This window comes from Patagioenas fasciata, chromosome 1 (assembly GCF_037038585.1).
Source record: "Patagioenas fasciata isolate bPatFas1 chromosome 1, bPatFas1.hap1, whole genome shotgun sequence".
In the NCBI taxonomy this organism is placed as follows: domain Eukaryota; kingdom Metazoa; phylum Chordata; class Aves; order Columbiformes; family Columbidae; genus Patagioenas; species Patagioenas fasciata.
The window spans coordinates 160,979,272-160,995,468 of NC_092520.1; positions in this window are offsets into that span (position 1 = coordinate 160,979,272).

Sequence of the window (16,197 nt, forward strand, 5' to 3'; positions counted from 1 at the left end):
TGATCCAGTACCCCGAAAATGCAATGAATGACAGTACATTGTAAGGGAGCCCTTGCTGCTCAAAAGGTTACATTATCTGTATTTTATCTATTTGGTTTTCTCCCACAGGAAAAGGTATAAACACTAATGAGTGAAAATTGTCAGCTGCAAGAAATCCAAGTCCTATTTTTGGATGAGCAGGTCAAAGCTCATCTCCAAAAGCTCAAAACATTGCATGTTATAAATTTATTTCTCACCAAAAAGGTAGTTGGATAGCTCTAGATATCTCTCTTTTCAAAAAAAAAAAGAAATCCTTAGGTGCCCAAAGGCCTAAGCATACCCAGAAACACCTCAGTGCTTAAGGATTTTGTCTTCAAAGCGCTGAAAAAATGCTTCTATTCAGTCATCACTAAATATAAAGCTCATAAACATTAATAGGAGCAGGCACTGAAGCCCAGGTCTCATCACTTCCAAATGAGTGCCCAAACCACAAGGATAAAAAGCTGCTTTCCCCCTTGCTTTTTGTCTCCAGTGCATCCACACACATGATGTACAGCAATCCACCATACATGAAGCAATTAAGCAGGAGGGAAATCCTGAGAGAATCCTGTAATGTTGCGGTCACAGAGTGCTTTTGGAAGGCAGTAAACATGAGACAGAATCCTAATGCACAAAAAAACCCTAATGGAAATCCAGTCTCCCGCATTCCACTGTCATGACTACTGACCTGTTAGTTTCTGAAGAATCATCACCAGTTTGGAGGAAAAACCCTAGGAACCCAATTTCGTCATGTCTTATGAATCTTGAATGAAGTGCCAGAATAAGTACCCTTATATTGTATAATACTAAGATCCACTTCTCTCCTCATATTTCCTCGTTTCTGATTAATGCAGCTCTGCCCTCCTATGCTGGATCCCCCCGGCAGGGGCAGGCACCCCAGCTCAGCAGGGGCCATGGGTGTTGCTGCAGGGCCAAGTGCCTAAAAAAACAGATGCTGCAACACAAAGTAATGCCAGCTCCATTCTGCTTAATGGGTAGAGCTCTGAGGCACAGATCCTAGATGCCCAGATATTGCAGCACCTTAACAATTCAAGCAGTACTTCTCAGCATTGCCACTAGTGCGGCAATCGTAAAGGGGTTTTTCTTCAGGGGAAGAGAAGTTACCTCACATTTGTCAGGGGTGTCACATAGAAGGGGTGAGGGTACAATAAGTGTTAGTGGGAGCTTGTTACCGTAGAGTAACTGATTTGTATCTGAAAGGTTTGATTTTAGAGTTTTCAATAGAGATCAAAAAGGCTTAGTCACAGAGTTATTTATTTTCCATTTTCAGGGAAAGCACACAAAGTAAGAACCTTCAATGCTGCTACCAATGCAGCCTAAGAATTCAATCTTAAGAATAAATGACTTTCCAAATTTATTATTGCACAGAGAGTTTTCAGATTATTGATTCCAATGAATCTGGAGGTTTTTGGAAAGTGTGTTGACTTATATCAGTTTTCATCACCAGAGAAAGCAATGAAAATCTAAACTTTGAGATTTTTTTTTTATTTAATATCACTAAAGAGTGACTAAATTCTGTTTTCTGTCCATGGCCTGAATTGTTCACCACTTTTGTACTATATTCAGCTTTTTATTATTGTTTATGATATTATTTTAGGGGAAAATACCTGAATAAAGCATACTATAAAATTATTTGAATAGATATCTGCTTTTTCCAATCTTAAGTACATTTGTGTCTTTGCAGAGATTTAAAGATGTGTGCATATATCTACTTCATATATTTGTATGCATAGTTATACTATTGATGTTCAAGTAATAAATACATACAACCACATTGAGTATTATGTATCAGTCAGTATTTAGAAGTAGAAGAAATGATGTTTGATTTTGGCAACATTTTCTGTCCATCCAGGTGAGAATGACGTTCGTGTGCTAGGTTAAGCAAAGAAAACATGTTTACTTAGCCTATTTTGCTCTCCAGACTTCATTAAAATTGAGTTACTAAACATATGTGAGAACAGTGTCCCTTCTTCAGATCAAGGAAGACTATGGGCATTGCCAGGTATATGTCATGGAGACTCAGTTTTTCACAAGCGCCCAGTTGAGCCCTCCCTTGCTGACCCCACCACAGTGGAGGTCCCAGCACATCCATGACGCTTCCAGCTTCTTCAACACTCCAGACCAGCTCTGGAGAGGGGTATAGAGCTGCCAGGTATTTGCACATAAGTCTTCTGCCGCAGCCAAGCCAAAGGAAAGACTGAGCCTGTTGTTTAAAGAAAGGCACAATCACAGCAAAGACCTCTCCATGGCAGGAAACCTAACAATGCTCAACCTGAAGCCAGAGGAATGTTTCCAAAGCAGCTGCTGTCCCAGTCTCAGTGGGTTGAATTGTGGCACCAGATCACCATCACCACCTCCTGAGGGCTCTTGTGACACTCCAGTAGAGAAGACACGAAAGGAGAAGATGACTTTGATTTTCCATTCTTTCATCTCAAATCTGCTTCTTGCTTTTCTCTCTATTCTATTTACTTTTAAAATCAAACTTTTCTGACATGCAAGGTGGGCACCTTTTATTGCTACATCACTGAAAGTTTTCTGATTCAGGTTTCTGAACCCAGTTTGTGTCTCCTTCTGAGAGAGGTATTACTAGCCTTTGTGATAACTGAAGAATAGTTCTTCACAGGGAAAGGAATATAAAATATTTCCAGCATTGTGCTCTTTTTTTTTTCCTCAAAAAAATAATGAAACTAATGACTTGCAATTAAACAAACAAAAAAGTTATCACTCACCATTCCTAGCCATACTGATGGAGATGAATTAATACTTCTTTTAGAGCCCAGTTTCTATCTGTTACAATCTGTTTGTGTCTCTTCTGCAGAGGGTTATTAAAATCAATGTTATTACACTTTATTTTACTTTGTTTTCCCTCCAGTTCTTCATTGTCTGAAGTAAGTGTGCCTGAGAATCATCAAAAGAGAAATAACTACGAAGGTTTATCTTTGTCTGATAGTACTCTAATAGAACACGTCTGCAGCTCTATGAAATTCAACTGAGTTTTGCTGAACTTTGCCAATGGAAACTTCAGTGTTGGCTTTGACACAAAATATTCCAGTGTGCCCTTTGTCATCATCACCATGTCTAACATCACATCACCACAGATCTCCATTCTTCCACTCCTGCTCTGTATACCATTGGATTTTAGTTAAAGATCATGCATTTAATAGTAAAGAGATCAAATATATTCACGCCAAAGTCAGCTGAAACTAGTTATACTATAATATAAGAGCAGTTTTAAGGAGTGAATTCTAGTTTATGTTCTGTTGTATTAATAAATTGTGTTCTGTGGTTGATATGAACTGGTACACAAACAGTAAGTGATCTAGCTAAACAAATTACATTATGCAGTTTAAATCATTAAAAGGAAAATGTAGCTATTGGCATCACTTTAAAAGTTATCTGCTACTATGTTTCATTTCTGTGACAGGAAGATATTTTTATGCTCTACTGATGCAAGCTAGTTTTCCATTCCCCTAAAATGTAAAGAGGCTCCAAAATGAGACAATCAACCACTGTACCTGGATAATTATTAAAACAATGAGTGTTTTTAATTTCCCCAGTTGTACAGGATGTCATTTCCAACCAGCTAACTAAGCTTATACTAATGAGGTCAACTTAGAGATAGGACACTGTAAGGGTACAAACTCACTATTAGCCTCTGTGTACAGCACTGGAAAAAACGAGCACTGGAAAGCAATACTGTGAATGTTCTAGCTCCAGAAACCCAAGTAAGAAAATAAGGTCTTTACTGGATGTTCTGAGAGCAATAATTATTTTACAGTTTTGCTCCATTTCAGGAGTCCTTCCAAAATTTGTTACAGGCCATTTACCAGTAATATGCAGAACTAAGAAACATAATATAAAATATTGTCAGGCACAACTAAGAGTCTAACATCTGTGAGCTGAATCTAAACAAGGGACCTTGGCTGACTAACCTTAGATATCTAGACACAGATCTCAGACCTTTATAACACCTCTGCCATGTTCTGACAAGCCAGAAACATGTGTTCACCAGGGAGTCATCAAGGATCTACTCTAGGTGAACCTGCTTTAGCAGGTGGGTTGGACTAGATGATCTCCAGAGGTCCATTCTAAACCCAACCATTCTGTGACTGTGATTCTGTGAACACACCAGTTACTTGGTATTGCTAAGTGTCTTAATGTTCCTCCCAGACAGCTTTAAGAAGAAAAACTAACTCCTTGTCAATTTTTTAAAACAGGGGATTTTCATTCATCTTTTTTTAACTCTGGCAAGCAGTTCAACACTGTTGCTCCCAAAGGAATGGAAAAGACAAGATAATTTTCTGCAAGTGCTTGTGACTTGAACGGCTAAAGAGCAGGGAAAACATTCAAATGCTCTGACATCTCCATAAACACTTGCCAGTTGCCTTCTCCAGCAGCTGGATTTTGTGAATCTCAGTTTATGTACCCTTACAGTTGACTTTCTAAGCTCTGTATTGTGAGTGCTATTAGGTGGCTACAAAGCTAAAAGATGCTGTTATGACATGTTGCAACACCCACATCCTCTTTATGGATCCTCTGTGATTTCTGTCACAGTCTTCAAGTGGTCCAACAGCTCTGCTCGGACAACACAAACCCCTCAGTTTAGGAGGGTCTTTCCGTGCTTGTTGGCAGAGACCCTTCCCCCAGCCTCTGTTCTCTGTGTTGAACTGCTCCTGTCTCCTCTGTCATCTGGGCACTGCCTCCACACAACTAAATTTATTAGCAACCTTAACATGTGCTCATTATGAAGCAGCCACATATGTCATTGGCCTGTTAGCTAGTTCAGCTTATGAGTCTATTTGACTGGAGAATCACAGCAGTGTTGAGAAGGCCGTAATACATGTTGTTAATGTATGGGAAAGTTTCTTGATGGAGAGAGAATAATTAATGTGGCAATTACTCTTGAACTCACCTTTCCTTTTTTGTGTGTGAACTAATTGTGCTGACTGATCTAGTGTGGACTTAGTAAGAACTTTCCTCTTGGCTGCTTCTTGGAAGCAACCACCATTAGAGGAGCAACACTAGCGCTGTGCAAGCACAAGTACAACCCGCTCCACTGCTTTGACGTCGCTTCCATAAAGAACCAAAACATATAAATATTATTTCCCAAAAAGGAATTCAGCTGTCGCGGAAGAGTAACAAGGGAAATTTAAAAGGGCATAGTGAGAACTAAGGAAAGAAAACTGAGGCAAGAATCTATTCAGAATACTTTTCAGAATTCAAGGACAAGTCAAGAGCCTAAATAGATCTTTGGATCTGGGCCCTAGAGTACTGAAAACAAAGGTGAGGATGAAGATAGGATTGTAAATAGGCAAGTTGAATAAAGAAGCCTTATTTTGATGTACAATATGCAAGAGCATGCTTGCAGGCAGTGGGACAAGAGCCAGCAGAGTTGAAGGTGAGGCTGAGATAATGAGAACAAAAGAAGAGGAGGAAAGAAAGCTTGAGATAGCAGGGAGTGAAGGAGTGAGAGGCAGATAATAGTCTTCAGACCTCAGAATAGGAGACAGGCTGTGACAGGGAAGGAGAAATTAATGGTGGGGCAGCAAAAGGATGGAGAGGGCAGAAAGTCTAGTTGGACTCATTTTCATAAGAGATGATGAAGAAATATGATGGGGAGGCAATACAGTCTAGCAGCAATGATGGGAATATTGTCAGCAAGACAATAGAGTGACTTTTGTCAGATAAGATATCTTCTTATAATTAACAGTATCAATATATAATCTCTATAATAATCATTAGAAATAACAGTAGAAAACAATTCACCTCTAAATATCTGACAGTCAAATTAGTTCTTGATGAAGATATGCCCAGAGACAGTTACTTACACAATGAATTTCGATGTTTTCTTGCCATTTGGAAAGAATTCTATTACCTGAAACACAAAAATTACTGTTTGACTGCCAACACCTACAGCTTTTTTTGCAATTCTGCATTTCAAATTGTTATACATTTTAATGTCATTTCAGAATTAAATTTTCATTCCATAAAGGAGAAGGGGCAGCTGCAATCAGAAAAGAGGAAGGGATCATACAGACAGTATAGGTCATCATAGCATGCACATCAGACTGGCCTGTGGTAAAGGAGGGGAAGAAGAAAGTCTGAGGGTGTGGGGTTTTTTTCCCTCCACAAGTAAAAATTATACCTGAAAGTTCATTAAATGAAACTACTTTTGAGAATCCTTATAGAAAAATAGGTTGAAGGTATTCACAGCCATATACTCAAACAAAAATTTTCAAAATAACTGTTACTCATTTGGGAAAAGGGTAAATTTTCTCTTAAAGAAGGAGGCAGATTTTCAGGCAGCACTGTGTAATCACTTCTGGGGAGGAAAAATGGAAAAACAGATGTTTTTCTGGAGTTATCACATCCAAAATCACCAATTCCAATCAAATGCCATACAGTCCCAGGTCAACGTTGTGGTCTCAAAGAAGAATGTGCTGCAGGCTTCACTCACTCAGCTGCACACTGGGATATTGAGAAATCACCTGGAAAAGCATGTCACTGCCAGGGTGACAGCACTGCCTAAGCAATGAACTTTCCACTGAAGATGGAGCTTCATTCTCATTGTTCCTTGCTCCCTGCTCCTTTGACTGCTTCCCCAGCCCAACTAACCTCCTGAAACACAGAAAGCTCCTTCAGTTCTTCCCAGTGGTCTGTAGGACCTCAGCTTCCTCAGCACAGACATATCGTCTTCCAGGCTAAATTGTCACATGCAAAGCTCCATTTTTTTCTGACTAATACTCCTCTGCTTCAAAGGACCACTAGGGGTGGAGAAATCTCTCTGACGATGAAACAACATCAAGCTGGACTAACTTTGCTGTAGACATTTCATTGGTGTGAACAACAAGCAACACAATCCCCTTCATTGTCCACATGCAGGTCCAACTGCAGTTCAGTGGGATTTCAGAAATCAGGGCATGCAGCTGTGCAGGCAACTTACTGCATATACCCCTTTCCCACATTTTAAAGGAGAGTTTTCAGCCTGCATGTCATTTCAGGACAGTAGCAAAACCATTACTGTTCATTTTCATGAAGGAAGGAAGACTAACACAGACCTGCAAGATCTGCCTCACATTTACATGCAGAGGTTTCAGAAGACAGCCTCTCTTATCATACACCAAGGTTTATTTCCCATTCAGAAAACTACAGAGGCAGGTGTCTACAATTACAGAACATGATCATAAAATGATTGTGCTTAGGTATGATTCAAGCAGGAATCTCTTTTACATTATATTCTGCGATCAGATGTGAGCTGAGGATGTATTCCCACCCACTGAAAGTAGGAAGCGCAAGGGATTTTTTATCTTCGGAATTACATGCTGCACAAAAGCAGTCTCCATACAAAGTGAGACATTGCTTGTCATCACCATCCCAATAAGTTTTCTCAGGCTCAAGTTTTTGTCACCAGAATTTACGCAAGCTTTAATTGTTTACTATTACCTTTCTATCTGCTCCTCCTCTGTGGGCTCCCTACTCCAGTGGCTCCTCCTCTGTGGGCTCCTACTTCCAGATCATTTGTCTCTCTGCCTCATTAAACACCTCCACAATTTGTCCTCTGGCCTTACTGTTACCAGTCGAAGTTATTCCATTCAGTGTTGTTTTTCAGTAGGAAATTCCCCCAAAAGTGCCTTAGGGGTGACTGCAAAGAACTCTTGGTCGTATTAAGACATTAGTAGATGACTGGGTGGTTTTGATAATCCCATAACCTACTTGTCTGTATTTAGTCTAAATATCTCATTACAAACCCCGGAGCATACAGCCACGTCTGTCCCAAGAAATTCGCTGTGTCATGGATTAATGTCACCCTTACCAAGATGAAGTTGATTTGATAAATGCATTCCTAACAGGGCAGCTCCATTCAGGAAAATGATCATAGGCCAGGGGGACAGTATCATCCCCTGAGCATGACACTCCACCAGGACCTGATGCAGCGGTGCCATCTCCTGCCTGAGACACCCCGCCTGATGCCGGCTCGGGGGTGACTGCCCAGTGCTGCCTCACACCAGGCACATTTCCCAAATCATCATTCAAAATCAGTAGCACTCAGGTTTATAATTCACTCAGGCATTTCAGAAAACCTTATGTCCTCTTCTTTGTCCATCAATATTCACATTGTGATGCCTGTAAATCTGGTTGAAAACACTCAGTTCTCTTTTGTTCGTATTTGATGTCTTTAAGGACAGAAATTTGTCCACTGACTAAAGTGCAAACTTCACTTCCTTAAAACACAGAAAATTGCACCGATGAAACAAGAGGGGTCTCTCTTCTCTTTGCCCCACCTGCCCCAAGAATTGCCTTCTCCCAGGCGTGGAGGCATTTAAACTTCTCAGTTAAATGGATGCCAATTTAATATTTTTTTTTCCTTAACATAAAACAAACTAATATTTTTTCCTTTCTTCCCTCATGAGATATTAACTGTGCTTCTCTGACCTTTTACCAAAAAGGATGAACAGTAATAATTCCTAAAATCCAGAAGACACTTTATATGGAAGATTTGAACACAAACTGCTAAATCTGGTGAAATTGTAAACCATCAAAAAAAACATTAGCAACTTAAAGCATAGATTATCTTTCTGCCAGATCCAGTGTCATGGTCCTAAATGAGACTATGGTAGCTAAATGAGCTTCCAGAAGCTAAAGAGAAATATAACTCTTGAAGGTCACAAGCCTGAGGAAAGCAAGACTTACACAGAGAAGATCCATCAGGAAAGATTGGGAACTCTGTTAAAAGGCAAAGTTCCTCTAGCTGTGAAAATATTGTGGAATGAGAGAGGAAAAAATATAAAAAGAAAAGAAAAGAAAAACAAACAAACAAAAAACCACAAAAACACACACACCAAAAAAAAAAAAAAAAAGAGGAACATAACAGTTTTGACATAGACCAGGAATAAAAACACTGGAGGTGAAATCCTGGCTCCTGTCAGATTGGAGATTGACTTCAGTGACTAAAGGCTTCATTTCGCATCTGCACCACAAGGAAGGGAAAAAAGCATCTGCTTGATTCCTTGAACTGTTCTCCTTCAAGCTGTGTTTTGTTTGCTTCTGCTTTGATCTTTGCATCAATTGCATGTTCAATGGAAGCTGCTTCTCCTTTGTTTCATTTCATAATCAGCAGTACCCAGTCGCTGCAGAGCTCAGCAGAGAGGGAGAGAGCGAGGCCAGCAGTTGGGTGCCTGCTCTTTCTGGGCTCTTTGGAGAGCTCAGAAAAGCTTTTGAGGTTGCTATAGCCCTGTGAAGTAAAGATAAACATGAGGCAACTGTTATCGTAGAGGAAGGGGCTTGAGGAGATTATGAAGAACAAATAGCATAACACAGTGTTACTTCAAAAAATGCAACCCAAAGTGCAGCTTCCAGTGCAGTGCCCGTACAAGAAAGCCTCTTTTGTCTTGAGGTGTGCAGGCAGTGCAGGAGCTGTGCTATCATCTCGTACCACCTTGCATGGAATAAACGGAAGGCTGTAAGTCCCAGCTGCCCTTACACAGTTGCGGGGTAGCTGGGGGCTCCCTGGGCGGGAGAGCGCTACACCCAAAAGATGCAAAGAGCTACATGCTGGCTCTTCCCAGTCCTGGCAATGTGCACGAGGCGGGCAGCATCAATGGCCAGTGTTTCAGCACTGTGCTCCCCAGACCCCAGCAGCAGCAGGTTGGGATGAGGTGCTGGTACCCATGCACAGGTGGGTGGTGCCAACTGAGGGTAAACAACAGGAGTGGGGTAGGAAGGAGTGAAACATGCACTTTGCATTTCTAAAAGCAAGACTAGGAGGAAGCTGAAAAGGGTTATATCAAGCTTATACATCAGGAAGAGCCTTTAGACAGTAATGGTGATTGGTGTAATGATTTCTCTGGGAGAGCAGTTGCAGCCCACTTGCTACAGACCATTAAAAAGTGGCATGGGGCCACTTCCACGTAGTTTAAGGTAATGGGTGAGATGGCTCCGAAAGGGTTTGTACCTACATGAGCAGCGGCCTAGGTGTACTCCGGCCTCTGAAAGCCACTGAAAGGTTGTTATGCACTTCTATAGATCCCAGTCCCACCTCAGTAACCTCTATTAATAACATTGGTATAATGTCCCAATATCTATTTAGTCTTTACATGATAATGAGCCTAAATAGGCAACCTGGTATTTACCCAAAACTCCCACTGATTTCAGTGGCAGCTGGGATTGCTCAGCAGCTCTGAAAATCAGGCTACTTACATTTAGCTATTTAAATATGGAGTTAGAAACCTAATTTTAGATGCTAAAATGTGAAAATTTTAGCCCTAATAGTCTATCTCAATTCTTTTTCCACCAGTTTCAGCAAAATTTTCAGGAAAATATTATGATAAATTGTGAGATTATATTTTTCTTCTCAGAAGATTGTATTCAAATATCTCTCTGATGACTTCTTAAAATAGCTGTAACTTCCAAATTGGTGCATTCAAATTAACTTTAACTACATGCAACTGGTTATATTAAGGAAAAAAGAATCAGTATGCAAAGGTTTTTTTTTTTCACCAAGTTTAATCTCAGAAAGTTCTATTTTATTTTCTGGAGAAGAAAAGTTTGACCAGGGCTCCAGGCAATGAAAGCATATCCATGAACTTTCAAAAAGGAAATGATTTTTTTTTTCCAGAAGTTATAAGACCAATCACACTGTGATGCATGTACTTGCTCTAATTATCCTTTTATTATTTTTTCCTCTGGTAACTTAACTTTATTACATGTCAGAGGATTTTTTTAACGCAATTGTCCAATTGAATTGTTGAGGCCCACTTCTTCACCCCTGCAGCTTGACAGAAATTACATACAAATACCCTGAAAGAGTGATACCTTTCATTAAATGATTCATCTGTGCTACAGTACAATTTTTATTTGATGTTCCTGTGCTTCAGAAACAGAGGATAAAAATCCATACCTTTTCTTTTTTCCTTAATAAGTTAGTACAAAGTATAGTGACTTCCTGAAAAGCGGTCCCAGTCAAGAAGCACCTTATTTATGTGGTTGGAACACCTCACCTGACCAAACAGACATATGACTCCCTGAAAAACCTCTGAGTTGTTGTGGCTTTTGTGAGTGAGCTGTGGCAGTGCAAAACACACTTTAGCACGTCTTGGTCCTCTTCTAGAGATTCCCATAGTGCCAGCTGGTGGGACTGTGTACATGGACCCTACTTGCTGGATTTACAGCCTTATGATTGTTCATGGGGCCTATTTTATTGGTCATGTGCATGAATCACTTTTGCTTTACTTACTGTGTGCAGGGACCGTGTCTGCTTTAGTGAGAAGTCAGGCAGCTAAGCTTAAGCTTATCATTATGAGCAGTCAAACTCAGGCTGCCCAATGGCCAAAGGGGAGAGGGGTGCTCACTGTTGTTGGCTCGGCTTGGCTTGGCTCGGCTCTGCTGGGAGAAGCTGGGCTGGGTGACTTCACACAGAAGCTGGTAACAAGCAGCCCTCAGGCAATAAGGTTTTAAACCACCACAGCTGCTTGATATGTAAACATATTGTATTGATGCCTTTAATAAAGGAAAAACTATCACCCATCAGAAGCGTTATATCTTTTTCCTTTGGTCTTTCTACCTCTTTCAAATTTGCTATTCCCCCTACAGCGATTGTTGTTTCTTTATTCTTTTTTTGTTCTCTTTCCTGTTTTTCTCCCATGATGTCTCATCAATCAGCAATTCTTTCCCTGTAGATCCTTCACCTTCTTCCTCTCTCTCAAATGGATTTTCCGTTTCATCATACCTCTTATTCATCTAAGTGTAACATTACTGTAGGGCTTCCTTATCCAACAAGCATGAAAGCTACACTCCCTGATTGACTTTCTTTAAAAATTATACATTTTTCAGGCTGAGACTACCCTGGCTATGTACGCCAGGGTATCTTTGTAAACTGAGTGCTGATCAGAGCCTTTCATAGAGCTGTGGATATTTGAGCGGTGGAGGAACACGCAGGTTGACTCAATATGAGTGATAAAGCATAGTTCGATTTATTAGCCCGAATAGCATATACTTATACAGTTCACGATAATTATGCATACCTGTCACCTACTAATTGGCTTAAGCTCTAACAGTCACATTTACATGGTCCTCCTACTTGCAGCTGCTAGCTATGCTTATTCTACATTCTTGTGCTCTTGAAAGCTGTTTGTGAAACTCTGCGAAGGTCTCAGTGACCTTGCTGATTTTACTGAAACAGTCAGCGGTTCCCACCGCGGCCTAGTCTTGCTACTTATGCTAAGGCCTTCAGAACAGGCTATGCTCGTACAACTGCTCTACAGACCCGCATTCCCCGTTTCCAAGCCATTCTCCAACATAGATATATGCTCAGTCACACAGTAGCACTGGTGCAAGTAGTGCACGGATCCAGAATGGGAGAGCTGCACATGGGCGGGTTGAGTTGGGAAGGGAGGGAGGGAAGGAGGAAGGAATGGAGAGATGTGGTTTATATTTTAAGAATCTTGGTTGCCCATTCAAAGAAGCAGGATAGCCCAAAGGCTATCTTGTGAGATGGAAAGGAAGACAAACATAGGTGGGATGAATCAGGAAAAGACACATTTCACCTATATATCCAAATACATGTAGATCTTTACCTAAACTAAACAGAGGCCAAGGATCCTCAGTAGTTCCCTAGTCACTCCAGTATCAGGTGAACATTTCCAAGGTCACATCTGAAAGAATATTTTCTGTGGTGGGGCAGTCAGAGAGAAGCTTACATTTTAAATTAAATTCCTCCACATGGAGGTTTTCTGGGAAGCTGAGCTTTTTATTAGCAACTCTGGTTTTTTTGCCATGCAAAATATTTTTCATTGTATTTTTCTAACCTCCTTTCTCTCTCACTGCCTTTCTCCTGTTTTCTGCCTTGCGATTGTTCAGGATCTCTGATACTAATTTGTTTAACAAATAGAGACAGCTCTGACCTGCCTGCTTAGCATATTTAAGCGATAATATCCATAAAAATTTGGCACAGGAAGTAAAGTTATGCAAAAGCTGTTTATGCTGAAATCAAACTGTAAGAGGTACAGATCTCAAGCTTATATTTTGCACTGAGAACATACAGAACAGTTAGGAAAGGTCATGTAACTGTTTCCCAAGCACATTGAATATGGGATTGCCACCAGTAGAAAAGAGATCCCAATGTGAGTATTTCTACTGTGACACCTTTTCTCAGGGAAATAATTTTTTTTAATATTTGACAACTGTTGTTTTTTGTTCAAATATATATTTAGGGAATATATATGATCATGTATTTTTTAATGAAACAAAATAGAATTCATGTGAAGCTGCTCTACTTTGATGGATATAAATGCTATTATTTATGGGAACTATATAAAATATTCACACAGTATGAGATGGTTCGCACTGTAAGCCTATAGGATACAATAGTGTGAAAGAGTATATATAACAGGACAAGACTTCTGGCTGCCCACAGGAGTGAAATTGATAGCAGACCTGCAGGTTCCTTGTACCGGAGCTATAGGACTGCTCAAAGGTCTCAATTATTCCTTTTCTATTTACAGAAAATCAAAAGTCACCCACTTAACTAATCCCTACAGTATTCTCTGTCTTATTCAAGCTGCCAGACACTAGTAAACTACCAGTATGATAAGAAACAAGAGCTCAACCTTAGGCCAAGATATTACAAACTCAGCCTGTGAGTTTCCGACATGTACCGACTGCAGTCACAAAGCTTCAGTTGTTTTAGACTCACAAAGTGCTGCAAGTGCAACAAGTACTGCTCTGCCCCTCATCCACCTCCGCATCCCCGACAACACCCATCAAAGTTTTATTCATACCGATCTCCAATATAATGCTGAATGAATGTGGAACAAAACAGCTCCATTTGGTATCACTATGCCAGACATGCTGTAGTCTCACTTTTTCAACATTGTCATAGAGGTACTCAGTAAATGATGCCAGATTCGGTGACCTGGTTGTTAACTCAGGAACCACCTCTGGTCTCTCTCAACTCAAAGACAATCAGGTCTTGAAAGAGCAAACGTGGGGATGATAATAACCTGGTATGGTATTGAAAGTGCAGAAGCACCTCTTGCTAAACAGTAGCCCCGCAGCCCAGAGAGTTCCATAGGGGAGAAATATATGTGTACAGAGATAAACAAAATTTATTTGGAGACAGGATTATCAGAAAAATTTAACTCAAGCTCTTCTTAAACAACCTGTAAACCTGCCTGTTTGCAAAGCAGGCTTTTAAAACAAGAGAGCAGAAAGCAAAATGTAACCACCAAACCTCCAAAAGTATTTTCCTCAATGGCAAATTGCTTTAGACCATTCCTCCTTTTATAACCCAGCAAGCAATATACAGAAAAATTCAAATTGTAGCCTTTGATGCCAGAGCAGTATCCTGCCAGGTAGCGTCCTGCATTCCTCTGCTGTCTACCCAGCAGAGTTGCTGACAATTGCCTTAAAATGTTTCAGAGGCATTTTGGCACAGGCAGGCTTTTTTGCAGAAGAAGATGAGACCAGAAGTGGAGCAGCACCATCCTTTCGCAGACTTCTAGCCAGCAGCTGTTCCTCTTTGGAATGAAAAGGGGATGGTTTGCTGACAAGCCAAATGATGGCTGCAGTGGCTGCTGCCTGAAGCCCTTACAATAGGATTGATTGTGTGCAGTGAAAAGGGTTCGAATGTGAGCAGATAGGAGTGAACATGCATAAGAATGCTGGTGTTAGGCTTTCTGCTATTGAAACAGCAGCTAGTGAGGAGCAGCTGTGGTTATCTAAAAACACTCGTGCATGGAAGAACAATTTTTCTTCCAAAATCTGAAAGAAACTCTAATGATGAATCATAGGTCGGGCTATAAATAAAACATGACTATGGATTTGCAGACCCAGAAACATTCTCATTAGAGAATGTTGTTTCTAGGGCCAAATTGCCTCATTTCTAATTTTTTTTTTTAGTCTATCAGAATCATTTTGGAATAATTACTTCCATGATGTCAAATCCTTCGTAATGCGCAGCAGAGTTTGTTGCATGACATGTGACAAGTATTAAGGATAAGCAAATGAGCCTGGCTAAGTATCTGCTAATCAGCATGACTCACCAACCTGATATACATTCACAAGTTCACATCCTCTTTCTATAGATAATAAATGAGGGAAGGGAAGAACTGCCAGTTCTCAGCTTTCCTTGTGCTGAAGAGCTGAATGGATTCCTGAACCTCATCTTCCAGACTGAAAGGACAAAGATGCTTTCTGCGTCTGGTGAACAAGAAAGATTAGGGAAAAAACTTAACAATACACTAAATGACTACTAGTAATAATTATTGGTAGTTATAGTTAGCAATAGCACACATTCTGACTACAGAACACCAAATTATGTGAAAAAAAACTCTGAAATATTGGGGAATAATTACAAAGATTGGGATAGATGGAACCTGAAATTCATCAGACTTTGTGGAATTTGGTACCTAGATAGTAAATGACTGAAATCCCATCCACTGCATGCATGCTCGTCTTGTACAGGACTCAGAAGCAAGGGACTCAAAAACACTTTAATAATATTTTGAAGACAGGCCTTGATAATTGTATTGTACCATAATTTGCATAGACATCTTATTGCCCTCAAAGGGTCACTGAATTCCACAAAACAGCATATAGGTATGGGTATCTGCATATTCAGGTCTTACTGCAGCACAGGATGTTTGCAAACAAAAAGATGTGTTCAGACGTCGCATTTGATTTGAAAGTACAAATTTAAGCCTCAAAATAAAGTTCAATTGGTTCTCAGTTTTTTTGGTATTCCAGTCTTGCTTCAATGGGTTCCATCAGTTGTGGTATGTAGCAGTAAAAGCACATCAGTTTATAAAATCACCAGCCTTTTCTATGTTTTTGCAGGTGAGCACAGCAATGTTTTTTCCTGAGAAGTTATTTAATGTCATGCTCAGCCCTTCATCTTTTCCCAGTTCTAAAGATGACTACATCTATAAAAGAGATTAATAAGGGATTATTAAACTGAACTGAAAATGTGGGTGTCCTCAGGAGTGTTAATATATAAACTATTCACATGTAATTGGACATTTCACCAAATGTGCAGATACACGTGCTTATTTAGTTAAGAAATATTAAAACTAGCTCTTCCTATTATTACATTCTCTTTGCTTTTATAATTTTTTTTTAAATGTGTAATATTTTTCAACACTTCATACATCAACAAGTAAATTA